The sequence below is a fragment of the Cavia porcellus genome, unplaced genomic scaffold, assembly GCF_034190915.1.
Source record: "Cavia porcellus strain 051 isolate PalLab524CR breed Dunkin Hartley unplaced genomic scaffold, mCavPor4.1 scaffold_22, whole genome shotgun sequence".
In the NCBI taxonomy this organism is placed as follows: Eukaryota; Metazoa; Chordata; class Mammalia; order Rodentia; family Caviidae; genus Cavia; species Cavia porcellus.
The window spans coordinates 50,172,964-50,191,113 of NW_026947505.1; the positions used below are offsets into that span (position 1 = coordinate 50,172,964).

At 36.5% G+C, this 18,150-nt stretch overlaps 1 long non-coding RNA gene across 2 annotated transcripts in view; it reads left to right on the top strand.

Moving 5' to 3' along the window:
* LOC134472128 (uncharacterized) overlaps positions 1 to 17,349 on the top strand; it is a 96,263-nt gene extending 78,914 nt beyond the window's left edge. For both annotated transcript variants that reach the window (XR_010041992.1, XR_010041991.1), the window contains exons 3-4: positions 995 to 1,146; positions 14,261 to 17,349. This is a non-coding gene — a long non-coding RNA (uncharacterized LOC134472128). The remainder of the gene's footprint in view (positions 1 to 994; positions 1,147 to 14,260) is intronic.
* The last annotated feature ends 801 nt before the right edge of the window (positions 17,350 to 18,150 follow it).

An 18,150-nucleotide genomic window follows, 5' to 3' on the forward strand; every position in this document is an offset into this window, starting at 1 on the left:
GAAGTTTCTCTAATCATTGCTGTTCTGCACTAAGTGAACTGAAGCACTAAACAGCTGGTGAATGGCTTTAACACAGGTCTGCTCCATTCTAAAGCTTGTGATGTTAAACATAGAATTCACTGTAGAAAAAGATCGTCTATGAGGTCATAGATGACATACAGATTAGTAGTGATGCTGGGGTTCAAGAAATAAGAGAACAGACGATCTAATAGTTTTGTAAGTCTGTGAATCTATAATGAACATGTTTGGAAATAACAAAAAGCTGTTAGTGGTTAGGCATGATACATGGATACCAAACAGAAAAAGTTCATTTAAAAAAAGAAATGGGTATAGCTCAAAAAGACAGAATGTCTGTTGATGTACTCATAATTACGTTATTCTGATGCTGGTATTAGTAAGCATTTTTCTCTAATAATACTACATTAGACAGGCCATGGTACCGTAACAAAGAACCTAAATTTCAGTAACTAAATATAACTAAGGTTTTCTTTTTCATTTATTCAAAGTCTACTGAAAGTCTTTTGGGTGATCACCTAGAGATCTAGTTATTTCATTCTCAGGGTTCTGTCACCTCAGTGTATATGGGTTGCTGAAGGACTTTCCAGGATAATTGAATTTTTCATTTTCAACCCACCAGCGAAAACTAGGAACATATGCCCTGCCTAGCTGTAAGGGGAGAAGTGCATTTGCATCACCAATCTCTGTGATCTGTGCTGAAGATGGTCAGTAGGCTTTCTGTTTCTATAAACTATGAGTCTTCTTAGCTAGTAGATAAGTGTCATTTTCATTTCAAAAACATTTATGAGTTTTACGCCTTAAAATACTTAGATGATTTAAGTGGGAGAGGTTATCTGGAAGTGATTTTTGCAAACTGCAATCTGCAGGGATTATGTGATGGTTGCTGTGCTCTGTTTCCAGCAATAGAAGGTGATCTTACAGTGACAGATGCATAAAACAAAAGAGAATCTAAAAACTGCTTTTTATTCTGCCATAGTGGTTGAGTGGATCTAAGTTTGAGTGACAGACTGCTCCTTTGTGATTGGACCACAGCAGCAGAATGTGTGGAAAGAGGGATGTGAGGAGCACATATTATCTCAAAGTCCTTCCACAATACGACCTCCACTCTCCAGGAGCTGAACAATACTGGTAGGTGACCTATGACTTTGTGATGGTGTAGCAACTAAAACCAGCTAAACAGTGTCAGTAACCCAGCATGACAAACCAACTCATGACTACTATAAAAAGAAAACACCTTTTGTAAACACACACACCCATACACACACACACACACACACACACTCTTATATAAATAAAAGTATATTGATCTGAATTTATAAAATGATTGTTCATACCATTCCATGGGAGATCACTCCATTCTAAAGAAAGCAGAATTTACTTCTCTTGTAAATATAAAATAGGTACAAAAGAGGATATTGAAGACATTATGGTAGTCTAAACCAATTATTCCCGGCTTTGGCTTTTTGTTTTTAAAAGATCAAGTGTTGTATTTGCTAAAGTAGTGAGTGATTTGAAAAAATGGTTACTTCAAAAACTTTCAGCCAAACACATTTATTGAGTATTCAGTAGCTATGAGCCAAAAGCATAAAAATAAATAAACATGTAAAGGAGTAAATCAACTAACTGAACAACCAACCAAACCACACTTGAGGTTTTTAATTTTGTTTAATTTGTTGACATCTAAATATATATACTGTGTGGAGGTTGTTATTTGTGGTTTTACTTTCAAAGGGCCTTCTTCCTAACATATATCTGACTCTATGAGGCATTCCTGAAAAAAAAAAAAGAGAAAGAAAAAACAGTTGCATCTTCAAATGTTTGTAAACCGTGATTTCCTGATTCAGTAGTCTGGATTGGAAGTTTGAAATCAGTGTTTTTAAAACATTTTCTGAGTGATTTACTTACAAACCTATTGCCTATACTATGAATTTAGAGCATTCCAAAGTGGGTGGCATGTGGGAATCTTATAGAGATATAACTCCTTACACGAACAGAAACAGTTTATGACCACTATTTCACAAAAGGATTTCTTTTTTAAAAAACCTAACAGTATTGAGGATTAAATCCATAGCTTTTACACTAAGCTATACTCCCTCCTCCCCCATTTATTTTGAGACAGAATCTCACTAATTTGCTAGATTTTCCAGGTTAGGCCTAAATTTTTAGTCCTCTTGCTTCTGTTTTCCAAGGTACTATGATTATAGCCATGTACCACCAAGCCTGGTTCCAAAGGGCTGCAGCTAGGCAGCCACACCTTTGGCAGGTTGCATTCTGTCCAGGACTTCTGATTCTCACCTCTTTTGAAGGATGCTTGGGTTAAGGTTCTAGGAAGCCCTGACTGCAGTTTACATTCTTGGCTCATCCACTTCATAGCTACATGATCAAAGACAAGCTTTACACTCTGAGCTGTGGTGGTAGTTGCCTTCACTGACAAAGGAGTTCCATTTCTCTGTTTGGTAACCCACTAGAGAGAGTATTTGTAAGAATACTCTCAATGCCTATTCAATGCCTGGAACAAGATGAATATTGTTTTTATTTCACTCAGAGTAAAAGCCAGAAGATCCTCCATAGCCTGCGTCTCCGCTTCCATTACCCCCCCCCCCCTCATGGGTTACTCTTTCTTTAGCTGTCTTCCTGTCGGTCTCTACTGTGTCTCTAGCACACTCTGCTCCAGCTGTTGTGCCTGTCCATCTCTACCTGACACGCACTTCCCTCAGGGAGCTTCAGGCTTCCTCTCCTCCTTCCTTCCTGGCCTCTGTTCTGCCTGAGACCATCTCTGACTTTCCTGATTGAAGTTAAAACTGCTCATATAACTCATGATTTCATATTCCCACACCTATCACCATCTACTAAACTCTAGATTTTATTTATTGAGCTTATTTATTATTCTCTGTCTTTCTACCATCCAGGAGGACTGAGGTTTCTGTTTGTTTCAGAACTACTTTTAATTTCTAAAAGCACTACTTACACAATCTCCGGCAGATGCTAAGTGTTTAGTAAATTCTTATAAAGAAATCATTGTGAACAAGTCAACCTTTGAGCCAACTCTTGGGTTTGTGGGGAGAGAGATGATTATTAGGCCAGAAAAAGAGTGCGTCTAGTTTTGCTCTCTAGTTTTGCTTTTAGATTGTCCTGGGTCTTGAACCTCAGTATTATTTTGGGTAAACAAAATCACCGCATTGTCACTGTGAACACCACAATCTCCCAGAGACATTAGAAGTGGAGCGACCTGGGTTTAGGCCAGCTTCCTTCTTCCTCCATTTGGAATCACCTTCTCCAGGGGAATGTGGTCCTTTACATTTACAGAAAGGGGAATTGACTAAATTTGACAGTATGACTATACAGACATCTGTTTGATGATCATGATAGCTGATTGATAACCTCAACTTATACTTTTCACCAGTAAATTTCTATAGCTTTCCCTGTGATTCACTTCAGTAAATTTTAGAGTTCCTGAGATCCGCACAGGGAGAAAATTCTCATGTCTGCCTCTACAGCCTTTCCTTGCTGCAGATGTAGGCATGTGACTTCCTTTTATCATGCCCAGAGAAAGAATCTCTTTCCCTCTGAAGCAAGGGATAATCAAACAAAGAATTATCCCAATCTTCTCATTCCTCCATTAAAAAAGTATTTCCTAAATGTAGTTAAAATAAATCTGGGAATTATGGTTTATGACAGAAATGTCAATTTTGTGAAAAAATGTCGGTTTCACCAGATGCTTCTGGTCTTGGCTGCCTAATCCAATTGCTGTCTCAACAGCTGCAAGCCCTTTGTGGGACCCCACACCTCCTCCCATGTGGTGTCTCTATCACTTGGAGCCCAATTGGTGCCTGCTGTAGCCGCTAAATTTTAGGCAAATAAAATAGCAGGGCTGAGTCATGAACAAGACAAGTTAAAAAAAAAAAAAAAAAAAAAAAAAGAAAAGAAAAGAAAAAGTAAAAGCTTCTTCTCTGCCTCTAAATTGAAGTATCATAATTACACTCTTAAATGCTCTAAGAAAGCTGCGTGCAGTGATTTGGAAGATAATTTGTTTTCAGTTGGGGAACCCAAGAATATTGCTGGAAAAAGAAGAAAAGTTACCCAGGGAAGTTGTACTGTAAATTCTTCAAGCAAAATTCAATTAAATGTATTTTATTTAATCCTCACATACCTAGTGAGCACTGGAGTCCACTTTAAAAAACAAAAACAAAAACAAAAACAAAAACAAAAACAAAGCAATATTCAGAAAATCCAACTAAGTTATCCAAAGTTGCATTTCTAATTAAGCGAATACCTAGATTTTTTCCTAGGATTGACTGATGCTGAAGTCTGCACTCTCGCTGGCATATCACGCTCTGCTACTCCTTGTCTAGCTAAAATCTGAGGAACATAATAAGCACACAACTATCCTCCCTTCTTTTGAGTATTTCCAAATTACAATATCCAAATAAATACTGTCATTGAAAATATCCATGAAAATTTGTATAACTACAATAGGATTTGGCATTTGCCAAGACTTTATCCTGAGAATTTCAAAAGCCCCAGAATCAGCGTCTATACTATAAAAACTTTTCTTTAGTGCTGCTACAGAGCTTGTATAGAACAGACTTGTGTGGTTACTTCAGTAAACCTCAATCTTTCATTGTATGATGAGCTCTTGTGAGAAAGCTAAAAACACTCAAATTCAAGCCTTGGAATAAGTGTAAATTATTTCATCATGACTGTTAAAAGTTGAAAATGTGTAAATGTTTAGTCCAGCAGCATTTTGCACTAGATTAGAATTTGACTGGGGTTTTCCTCTAGAATCAGTCTTAGGTTATGTCATGGCGATTAAAAACAAGAGATTTGGAGATGGACCCTGGTTTTACTCCTTGGTGGTGCCATTTACTAGACTGTGATCTGGGACTGTTTTTCTTCTCTCCACCTACATTTCTTTATGGGATGATGGTGCCACCTGCAACATGAGGTTAGGTACGGTAAGGTGTGAAATCATGATGGTCAAATACTTAGAACAGTGACACTTCATAAGAATTTATGTGTTGGCTAGTGTTACACATAACAAATTCCCTTATACTATGGGTTCATTTAAATACTTAATAGAATTTTGCCTCAATTTTCATACTTTACTTAATTTATCAGAATTAGTGATGCTAACTTCATATATTTTCAAATTTCAAATTTACCCTCAAGAGAGGAGGTGTTTCTGTTTTTTAGCAAAGGTAATGATTCAGTGTCCAGCAGCAACAAATTGAATGAATGTGGATTTTCAAACTTGATTATTTTTTGAGAAACAACACTGGATTTGTGGATCTGAAGCATTAGTTCAAAAAGTAGTCGTATTACCTTATAGTCATACCTCATAAAGAATGATCTCTTTGACTTATTTCATGAGATTTCCCACTCCATTCAGGATCTCATGAACATATTGAGATCTCTCCAAGATGCCAGATGTTGCTGTGAATTAAACACAAGCTCCAGAATGTTTGAAGTTTATTTCATCTGTAATTGCTATCAGAAACCCCAGGCACTGAGAGTAGGCCTTACATTTGATACCATCTGAAAGGGATGAATAATCTTTAACCAATCACCCTTCTCTAAGTGGCTTACACTCAACAGGATTTACAGTTCCAAGAAACAATTTTAAACTTCCTCTACCCTTAATTTACGTTAGTATGCAACTGAAAGAATCAGGCCGAGACAAGATGGTTACTTTTTTCATACAGAGGAATGCTTTGCTTTCATATTTGCATAGCTAAAGTGTTAATAACTAAAGTTTCATAAACTCTTAAGCAAATTTTGCAGTTCTATAAAATAGTAAGACACAAGTGTTAGAATTTTTGTAATTAAAAATACTGGCGTAACTGATTTTTGTGTATTCCCTGAGGCTTTGTTCTCTAGGGAAATAAAAAGCTTAAGAAATGGCAATGTGAGGTACTGTTACTACATGTTAGTCATTTAGTTCCACTGCTCAAAAAAATTTAAAAAAGAAATTTGCTTTGAAATTTTCTAGTTTCTTGTTTCAGCCACCTTCTTTACCTCCGAGCACCTCCGCTGCCTTGTCAGGAGTCTTCCTTTCTCTTGCTCCTTGTTTTTTCCTTAATTCTTTTTGGTTGGTACATGCTTGAAGCATGCAGTGCTTACACTTACTGTGGGGAAAGGCACACGTATATAACACATCTTAATTTTTTTCATCCACTTACTCCCTCATCCCTCTCTGCTCCTTCTGTCTCTTGGTCTACTTCCCATTTGTAAAATCTTTATTTCCATTTTTTCTTTCAGTTCTTTGTTTTTCATTCTCCTTTGGTCACCTCCTTCCTGCTCCCCCTGTCTCCAGTTCCCTTGTCTTTGCTGATCTTTATCCATCACTTTCATAATATCTCACTAGGTAGAGGATTAGGTATCCTCACTGTTTCACAGTCTTTAGAACAACATACTGTCTCCCAGACCCACGTCCGTGTCAATGTACTGTTGATGACCAGTACCAGCTACCTGTGCTTGCTCTTCAGGATGGTGATGAAGACAGTTCATCTGATCTTAGGAATATTTTCTTGTGAATTTAGAACTTTTAATGACAAAATGCTAAAGGAAGAATTACGTGTCTTAGAACATTAGCCCAGAGGCCTGTACCATTGAGAAGCAAGTATGTAAGGTTAGATAAAATCTTTCCCTGAATTCTTTGAGTCATTCTATGAGTATGCAGTGTGAATGTGTGCATGTGATTGCATGCTGTGTGGATATAAATGCATGTATTGCTAGTAGGAGCATTTTCATTGTTGTAGTTTTAAGAAACAGGTACTCTAGGAACTTTATTTGCTAGGAAAAAATAGTGAGTTCTAATGGAACTTCCTATCTAGTTTGGATAAAAAAATGAAATAACCTGATTTTTATTTGGAAGATTTGAAATTGGAGACTATATGAAAGATGTTATTATAGTATTTTAACCTACATGTATGTATGAATGCATGTATATATAATCATGAAAAACTATTATTACACTAAAATTTCCTTGTGTTTTGCATGAGGACTATGATGCTTCCTTTAAGGTATTACAGAAAAGTGATGCAAATATTTTCTAACACAGTAATGGAACTCAGGTGTTAAATTCAACTGTATATATTTTAGCATGAATAATAAGTCCAGTCTCAGAAAGCAAAAGAACTTACTTCAAAATGGAATTTTAGACTTTATTTATACAGAGGGTTTTTTCAAAGTAATGCCATTAAAAATCATTTCTTTTCACTTCCCTTTAAGTAACTAAACTACAAAAAGTGCCCAATCATGGGTATATGATGTCTTTCTATTAGAGACTTATTTTCTTGTCAATATTTTTACTTCTGGTTTAATCTTTTGATGTGACAGTCTTTAAATTAAATCATAGACAGTGGTTTTCATTTTCTTACTTCAAAATGGCACACATATTTCTAACTCTAAAGTGATTGCCAAAAAATGTTTAATTCCTTAAATTGGCTGTTTGAAGCGACACAGAAGATTATAGTCTCCTAAGTGGTGTCCATGGTTAAAGTTCACCTTGAAATGCATTGGAAGTAGGTACTTTGTGTTTCAAAAACTAAAACTATGAAATTTTTGGTGTCTCAAGATTTCTGACTCCAAATTAGTTGTTTTCCTTTAATATTAGGAAAATTAAAAGTATTAAAAGTTGGCTGCTAGTGTGTATAATTGTAGCCTCCATCTCTCCTGTTTCTGGAAATGAAAGGAATGTTGAAAGTATTCCTGTTTTATAACATAAGAGGCGACCAAGCATTTACAGCTCTATATACTCCTCCAGCTGAAACCTCAGACCTGGCCTGCAGGTTTCACCCAGACGATTTTCATTTTCATAACATTCACATCCAATAAACTGCACAAAACATAGTGTGAGAGAAAAAAGGGGGACAGGAAATGGCTCTGTTGCATGGTTATTACATCCTATTGCCTGTGGGTTGCTTGTTATGAGTTTTAACTATGTAAATATGACGTATATGACATCAGAATTTAATCTTAAAGCTTCTATGTGGGAGACAGAGTGTGACTTTATTGTTAGGGCTAAAATCAACTGGGTGTTGACAAGTTTCAAAAGTCACTGAGTAAAAGCTTAAAAAGAAAAAGCTCAGACTGATAAGCTGTTCTTTGATTGACAACTTTAGGCCTGACTGCCACTATTGAAAACAGTTGGGCTAAAGTTTTGTGGGGAAAAAAGTGTTATTTCATAAGAAGCTATACTGGGAAATCCAGGAAGATTTATAAGCTGATATATCACAAAACCCAAAGAAAAACAGGTGTGAGGTTTAGAAAACCTGGAAACTAGAAGAAAGGATACTGTCTATGAATGATTTAATTAATATTGTAAAAGGACTTTATCCAAAGAATGCTGACTCAAGTAGAAGAATAAAACATTTCTATCCACTAGCTTTGGGTTTCAACAAATCATTTATCAACAGCTTGTGGTAAAACAATGTAGTGCGGAGTGGGGCGGGAAGAAAGAATAAAACTCACAAGCAAAAGACTGCAATGGAAAATAAATGGAGGAGGAAAAAGAATATGGTTCTTTTTTCATCTTTCTTATAGAGCAGAACCTGTTCTGGCACTGTAAAATCCATTATGGAAATAATAAAACAAATGCATTCTAAAGTAGCCATCATTGCTTGATTGAAATGTTATGATTTTCATACATGCCTTATCTTATCAAATATTATCCATAAGGTAGTATTCAATTCCTGTTGTGCCAATTATCTTACTATGTGCATCATAAACTTTTATGGCTTGTTATGGAATGTCACTTGGCCATTTCTCCCTTCAAATATTGCATCATAAGAGTCAGATGGAAAACATATTCTAATGTGGCAAAGTGTTAAAGAAATTTAATACCCAAGGGCTAAATGAAACTGTTATGGTTCATCTCCTGGATAAGCACAACAATTTATGAATGCAATATTCATTTCCTGAGGTGAACACAAGCAAAATCCTCATCTGAAACTTAAAACCTAGATGTTTGGCCTCTGGTAGTTTCCTCATTTAACTCATTGATGTCATATATTGAGGCCACTGGTAAGATCACATCTGGAGAGTGCTCACTGTTTCGACTCTCCTAATTACTTTTACAGAGAACTCCTGGCATAATTACAACGGCGAGGACCAGACCAAAGAGTCTTTGGGATCATCTTTCACTTTCAATATGTTGTTTAAAATGTCACAATCATTGACTGTTTTTATCTTGGCCACGAATATTGGATCACAGTTTAGAATCTTAATTCATGGGGGAATTCATATAGATCTAGGTTCTAGAATAGTTTATGTGAAAATATAAAGTTGGCCTGTGTATGTCTAGAAGAGCAGGGGACTCAGAGAGGTTTCTCTGTTATCGTTGGGGGGGAAAAGCTCCAAAAACCAACAACAGCAACAAAAAAGAATGATTGCCAAAAACGATAATTTTTTCATTATAAGAGCTGTCTTCACTATACATTTTAATGTATTAATCTGAATAAACAACTTACAGGAAAACCCATTTGAATCTTACGTATAAGTATCAGAGTAGTAGAGGAAAATGTGGAGGACCATTCTTTATGCTTTTAATGCAAAATATTTTAATTTAATAACAAATCGCTCATGTTTAATATTTAAGATATTCTAGGATTTACAGAAAGTCTAGGCCACAAGGTGAAATGTTCAGATGAATGCGTGACGTTTGACTGTCTATCTGAGGCTCAGAGTCAGGGCAAGTCTTGTTCAAAGCAAGAACTTGCAGCCTTGGTGACCTCCAGGTACATCTATAACAGAGGGGAAATGAGACAATGAAAAGAAGCACAGGGCAAGCTTTCATATCAAAACCTCCTTACCTTTTGTAAACCATCTCTGACCACGAATATAAACCTGAAACAGAGGTGAAAGACACTTTGACAAGTCCCAGCATTGAGAGAGTTCATCTCTGGTAAGAAATGTACTCAGGATGAAAACCTTACTAAGAATGAATTGAGGCAAGTTGGAAGCATGAGGAAAATGAGCCCAGCACTAATCACCAGCGTTTTAGGAGGTTACTGAAGCAAGCACACAAAAGGGTGGAAGACAGGCCCTACATAAAACGAAATCCAAACCTGGCACACATGTGAGGCCAGTGGAGAAAGAAGGAAGGAAGCAAAAGAGGTAAGAAATCAGCCTCTGCTGGAAGAAGCAGTATGTCATTTACTCTCCCATCTTGAAATTCTAATGCTCTGCTTAAAATTTCTTATGGTTCTCCCGGATCGTTTTTCATTAAAAAATGTTCACAATAGACTCATTTATCAGAAATACAAAAAGAGCAAATCACTTCTCTGCAAGACTGGGACAGTGTATTGTTCTAGCTTAGCTGAGATTTGCTTTCAGGAGAATAAACTCAGTGTTGTCTTTATGCAAAGTGCTGACGGCACCCTCATCACTTCATGCTATAAGTAAACTTCATCTCCTGGGCAAGAACGTACATCTCAGAAAGATTCTAAGGATACATGAGTGCTTTCTCTTCGCTCTATGCTGAATTAGAGAAGAGATGCTGAGCAGGGAGGAAAGAGGCTGTGGAAATGGAGTCCTTGTTAATGCCTCACATATTATATGAGGTGATATATTTTTTACATTATCTAATTCCATCCACGTCACAACCCTATGCTTTAGATATGCTTACCTCCCCTCACCAGATGAGGAAATGGGTTAAAAGCTCACATAGCTTGTAAGAGCTTGGCCTAAGTCCAATTATGGGCTTCTTCCACTGTATTGTGCCATGAATTCCTTTAGTATTTTTATTCTCAAGTATTCTAAAGACTCTTTGGATTGCTAAGTGTTCATCTAATGAAAGTATTTTAAAGTCAGAAGAAAACATTTTTCTAGTTGATACATGTATGAAAAGTGAACAACTCTACTCTTGGAATGCTGCATAAAGAATGGTCAGCATATCACAAAGCAAGATCAAATGAAATGACTCATGTGAAAATAACATGAGAGTGGCTGTGTCAAAGAGGTGATGGAGTAAAGCCAGACAGTAGTACGAACAGAACATATAATTAGAATGATGGGTTCTCAAGGCGTTGGAGCAGAAATTCTGAGCACCAGCATTTTGGCAAGATTTGCAGATTCAGCCATGAAGAAGATGGTTCCCAACACGCCTGGATGGTGGGCACCCACCTGGGTGAAATCCTACGTGGTTTTTAAAGTTGTGTTTAAGGGTCATATACACACACTGTCTTCTGTATCTTCAAGAAAAGACACTTTTTGTTTTCCAAGAACTGTTGATCTTTTCTGATGAAAGTGTAACTTCTGAAAAGGAGAACTACAGTGTGATAAGGTAAGAAGCCAAGATGCAGCCAACTGAAAGCAGACACATCATTCCTGGTGATGGATGAGGCAGCATATCAGAACTGAGTGACTTTTACATACATGGTACTAACTAGAAAACCACTGAATGACTTGCTGACTATCTAAATTTAAAGAAAAGAACTTAGCGTTATAGATGAGAGAATGAAGTGAAATTTTGGGAGGTATAAAAGAATATAGAATTTATTGTAAGAATAAGATTTTTGACGTGATAAGAAATGTAGGAGTGGGCTGGGGATTTAGCTCAGCGGCATAAGCACCTGCCTTACAAGCAGGCAGACGTGTGTTCAATCTCCAGTACCAAGAAAAAAAAAAAAAAAAAAGAAAGAAATGTAGGAGTAACATAACCCTAAACATGTAATTACTATTGTAAAAAAGTGGGGAAAAGAAAGTGCTCTAAAGGATATAACTGCATGTATGTTTAAGTGTGTAGGCTTGATAACCATATTGCTAAATTTTGTTGGATCATTGAACACAACTGCTTGCAGTCTCACTGTTTGAATGTCCACTTTGTATGAGTTACTTTTGTAACTTGAACAACTATTTCTAAGAGGACAATATGTAATTTATCAGCTAGTGATTCCTTACTGTTTATTTTTTTGAAATTAGGTATTATTTCTACCCTTTTTCTGTTTTTTTTTTCTTTTTTTCTCTTTAAATAAAGATTTTTGATGTGGCTAAAATTTAGGATTAATGAAGGATATGACAAGAGAATTTTATCACCACCACAATAAACCAAAGATATAGTACAGTGTCTAAGATGTTTTGCTCAGCCTTGTCTACCATGAGTCAGAGCCCCCATTCTTTTATGTGTTTGTAAGGGAAGATTAACTGATGCCTAAAATAATTATAACTCTGGGTGTGTTATTGTGGGTGGGGGACATAGTGTTAAAATGCACAAAAGGGTTTCATTTATATGTACCATATAATTTAATCCTTTCAAAGCTCAATATGTATATGTACTGCTGTTTTCTTTATTTGGTTTATGTAGAATCTTAGGCTTGGAGTGGAAGATAACTTCCCACGATAAAAGCTCATGTTTAAGTGGTTAGAACCCAGGTCTGCTGGACTCTAGAGACGATGGTCATCTACTAGTATACTACATTATTCCTCACTAAAGTTTTCTGTGCATAAATTTATCTTGGCCTCATGTCATATGCTATACCATAGCTATCAGATACTATTGTAATTTTTAACTTAAGACTTGGTGGATAAAAAAAAATCTTTAGATTTTATTTATTTATTTTTGTGTGTGTGTGCTGTGGATCAAACTCATGATCTCGTGTTTGCCAGGGCAGGGGCTTACACCACTAAGCTAAACCCCTGGCTCCCTTTAAATCATTATTAACTAAAAATTGACCATATACTTAGCTCTTGGTTCACTTTGGTGTTTAATGATGTAGGTATGAATTAAATATCTCCATATGAATGTGTGGACTAAGTTTGATATTCTAGCATGCAAATGCAAAGTCATAAACGTGGAATCACAAATGTGTGGATTGTCATTGTTCTATTTTCAAAAGCAAGTACTTTTCAGAACTGAAATTCACACAAAAATTCATATTCCCAAATTCTTGTTATAGTTGTCGTCCTCCATTTTAGCTGTGCGTGTGTGTGTGTGTGTGTGTGTGTGTGTGTGTATGGTGGTGGCACTACATAATTGAAAATATTGGAGAGTTTGGATTAGGTGGCAGAGAAGAATCAAACACCAAGTCAAAGGCAAGACATTAATTGTGTGCAGTACTGCATAAATCAAACAGATCCTGGATGATATGGCTGTAGTTTTAGTTGTAAAAATGAAGAGGAAAGGAATTATTTTAGGAATATTAGGGAACATTGATTGTAAAGGAAAGAAAAAAAGATAATTTTAAGCATGTCTTGAGTAGAAAATTACTCTACTGAATTTTTAATGAAATTATTAAAATAAGGACATTTTTTCCAGTGCACATTGACCCTTATGAGATTTACCAATGGATTTTTCTGTAACTACACTACATTCATAATCTATCAAAGCTGCTCCACAGTTATTTATAAAATTGTTTTCTACAAGGCTCGCAACAACCTAAACCTTAAGCTTCAGTGAAGACTAATACATTTTTATGTTGAATACTTATATAGATTTAATGTTTATTATTTTAATAGAGTTTCTGCCTAGTGAAAATTCATTTTTGTTTCTGCTTGATTGAAAGATTGTAACAATCCTCTTCCCAAATTTACAGTCAGATCAAAATGGCATTTTATTTGCCCATCTGGAGATCGCCAAATGTGAAAAGCTTGTCGGTGTGGAGGCCATCTGTTGTGAATGGGGACACACATGGAAACTTAATCCTTGAACTTCTTTTTCAACTTTCATTTTTGCTTTCCTGGAGAGAAGGCAATGCAGACCAGTCCCGTGAGATGTAAGCTGTAGGCTAGGAGAGGTTGCTGCCCTTTAAGTGTTCCAATGACTTTCATTTGCCCCCTATGAACATCTCTCTGAGAAGATCTAAAAAGCAAAAAACTTGTCACTGTCTTTTGCCTACATCATGACACAAACTGAAGGTCAGAGACAGAGCTCTCCTACTGGGATATTGCTTGGACTGTACTTTGAACAAGAAAAGTCTTGAGAATCATGTCCGGCTCTTCTGCTTTAAAGGACTCATGTTCTCTTTGAGCAAATCTAACAGTTTTGAACATGGTGAAAATACTTTTCTGGTTGAATGATTGTTTTTGTCTATTTGTTTCTAACTTTGCGTCCTCATGTTGTTTCCATTTCAAGTTGGAGAAAATACTTTGGCTTAAAAATCATTTCAAAATCTTGTTACTGATGGGTTAGCACAAATGAATCATAAGGGCCTGGGTTCCAAGAGACACTTTGGGGAAGCAAACTTTCATTGTTCTTCTACAGTTAGTCATATGAACCTAAAATTTCATGTCTGAAATTCCACAGGTCAGTGTGTTACCTGGACCAGCTGGATGATGACACCCAGTGCTTACCTGTCAGCAAGGAGGCCGCAGGTTGCTGGTAGCAAAATGATCTGCCTCAGACCACTTTAGACCCTTCCATCAACTTTAGTCCTGAATTGTCTCTTATGAAAGTTAACAAAATTGCTTCTTAAAAATAATCTTAGTCTCAATTTTGCTTCCTGCATTGTCTTTCTTCAAGTCTCATTATATTCCTTTTTAACGTGTCTACACTGCGCCTTCTTCTCTTCTAGTTATCTCTTGAATAGGTGCTCAGACTTCTGCTTTGATGGCATCTTGCTTTGCATTTAAACAGCTCCTAAAAATGTCTCAGCAATGCTGCCAAGTTAATCTTCCGTTCTGGCTTTTTCAATCCCTGAACCACGTGATTTTGATTTGTATACTGGTAATGTCAAAAGTAATTTCTTCTTTATTTTTTAATGAAATAGTCAAAAAAAGGAAAAAATTTAAAAATTGGACCATAGGGAAATGGATTCATGGATTATGGTGTATAACAATGATACAATCTGGAGCACACATAAGAATTATTTTAGAAGAGAGTTAACGATTTGGACAACGGTCACAACAAGATAGAAGTGTGGTTAAAAAATACATGTGAAGTGTCACTACATTTACACTAATAAATACACGTCTGGATATTGATGGAAAGACTGAAAGAGTGTACATCAGGAAGTTAATCATAGCTATCTCTGAGTGATAGAATTATGGGGGACCTTATTTTCTTCTTTAGGCTTTGTTTCCCCTGTATTGCTTGAATGTTCTAAATGAAAGTATTTTATTTTAGAGTCAGGAAGAGTTATTTTAGAAAATGGGCAGAAGTATATTTTGGCACTTCCTTTTATTATTCTTAAACATTTATCAAAATATAGACCTATAGCTAGAAAGGTGTCACAACTCTAAATAAAGGAGCTGATGAAAATTTTTTGCTGTGTGTAAGAAATGAGCCAAACATGCAGATTTCTGGATGGCTTCTACTGTTTTTGTATATGTGCTACTGGAATGAGTACTGGATGATTTCTACTGTCTGAGACTCTACAGTAATTGCATGACACATGGTTCGTTTATGTTTCAGTAATTCTAGAAACAGTATCATGTATGCAACTTCCTTTTCTTGATAGAAAAGATAGCAAAAGATGTGGTATCATCTTTCATTTGAGATCATGTTCAAGGGCATTAGTGCCTGTGAAAATCCTTCAGCAGCATTTCTTTCCTTTAACTGCTTCAGTGTTCTACCCTAATCCTTTCTTTGTTCACTGTCTCTTTTATTGGTTTATCTTTTGTCAACCTCAGAACCCTTTCACAAGCAGTGACATATGCCAGAGGTGCCGATCTTGTCCTGAAAGATAATATTAAGATATTTGCATGGGTCCTTCCACTATTCTGTGGCTCCCATACCAAATTTTGTGCAGAGCCCCTACACCCTACTTCTAGATCAAGGGACAAATAGACAGAAAGTCCCAGGCAGGTTATCGTGGGATGACCCTGAGTCAAATCTCAAGAACTTCTGCACATTCCGATGTAGGGTGGGTATGAGAAAGGTGGATGAGAAGTAGAGTCCTTGAGGGGGATCTGGACATGGCAGAGCAGACTGGCAGGCCTCTCACAGCTTCCAGGAGTCATGAAGAAAACACAGAAATGATCTGCAAGATGATGTAGAAAGCCTCTGAGCATCTAGAATGACTTCAGGAGTGCCCAGTGAGAAGATGATGATCACATACAAAGTACTCATCACTGTTCTCTGGCATCTGAGCTCTCTGATAGAAGTAGAAGAGTTTAATCAACTTTAAGATCTAGTTGCAACTGACGATCTTGTTGCAAACTGAAACTGAATCAACTGGGACAGAATTTCTCACATCTGTAGAATGGGGTTGGAAAAAGAAAATTAGTTATTTATGGTAAAATGAAGATTTTTTTGCATGCTTAGGTGTGTGGTCTGAGAATCATAGGGTAGGAGTTGTTCTTAAATAGATACTATTCATATATGTAGTAAATACGTGCATAGATACATTTCCTTGTGTGAATTCCTTCCACATCATTTTTGGATATATCAAATGTATACCTTTAAAAAATTTGTACATGCTTACAGTACACAATGATGACATTCATCAGGAGGAATTAGTGCATAATAATGACATATCTTGATTCTGTTTTTATTCTGCTTTATCCTTCCCCTCCCTCCAGCTCTTGGATCTATTTATTTGTATGTTTACATAATTACATTCCTCATAGAGACTTGGTACACGTACACACACATTCCAATTCTCCCTTCCTATTTAATCTCATTTCTTGCCCCTCCCTCCTCTCTCTACTTCTTGGTTCTCCTTCCACATCAGAAACCCAAAATATAAATAAAAAGAAAAATAAAAGATAGACATTAGGAAATAGAAAGATCTTTAGTATACAGAAACGGATCCATTCTTTCTATATCAATGTGCAGGACTATCACATCTAAAAGCAATGAATTAAAACTTCTTTAGAGGAACTGAGGAAGAAGAAAGCACTAAGTATGTATCTTTATTATTTAAAACAAGAAAGACAGAAGAGAATTCAGCATTTTCTCTAGGGTGAAAGGAGGTGTTTTTCATCCCTACGAGCCAAAAATTACTCACTAGGTTTCCCAAGAAGCTAAATGAGACGGAGCACCACACAATTTCAGTCAAATTCTCCCTCAACTACAAATTAAAGGACTTTGGGACAGCGTCTGACTCAGCCCATGGTTAGTCCTGTGCTTCACAAATTCAAAAGCCTTTAGAACCCTGGTGAATGATACAATGAGTAAAGATGTGGAGGGCACAAAAGGAGAGGTAGGTGGGAGCTCTGATGAGCCGCTCCAAGATCTAACGGGTAACCGGCAGCCAGCCAAATGCAGATTCTAGGAAAGTGTTTACAGGAAAGTGGAAGAAGTGCAGGTTGATGCAAGTGGGAGGCTGGCATCTCCTGGGAGTGAGGGAAAAAGACCAGGAGGAAGCTGAAGAGAGAAACAAGCCAGGAAGCCAGGGGCGAGGCATGTCTTACACCTGCTGTACTGTCTAGAATAAAACAGTGATGAATTAACATCATCCTCAGATCTCCTCCTCTGCCGCCATACTACACTTCTTTTTTAAGCTTTACTCACATTTAATTAGCAAATGCAAGCCTTAAGTATTTAAGGTACAAAATGCTATATTTTCACATATGTATGCAATTGTGAAGTTATTGCAACAAACAAAATACACACTCAGCACCTCATATAGTTATTTTTCATTTCTTTTGTTACTTTTTATGGTGGTGGTGAAAACTCTTTAGATCAATCTCAAAGCAAAATTCAAGAATGCGGTACAGAATACGTCATTATATCTCTGGAGTACATTTATCCTGAATATCTGAATCCATTTGACCCCTGACAAATGTCTGCCTATTTCTTAGCTCTCATCACCAGCATTGCATTTTCTACCTCAATGTGTTTAAGATTCTACATATAAATGAGATAACACAGTGTCTCACTTTCTATGTCTGGTTTATTTCTCTTGGCACAGTATCTGCCAGATTCATCAATGTGGTTGCAAATGGAACAATTTTATTCTTCTTTATGTCAGAATAATACGTCTTTCATATATAAAGTATAGTTTCTGTACCCATTTGTTAATTGATGAATAGTTTGGTTACTTCCATATCTTGGCTATTGTAAATAACGCTGAAATGAGCCTGGAGATGCGCAAATCTTTTCAAGACAGTGATTTTCATTCTTTTGGATATAGGCTCAGAAGTAGTATTGCTGGATCTTGTAGTAGTTATTTTTTGAATTTTTTGAAGCATCTCTGCAATTTTCTACAATGCGGCTGTGCCAATTGCCAGTACCAGCCTCCCAGGCTCACT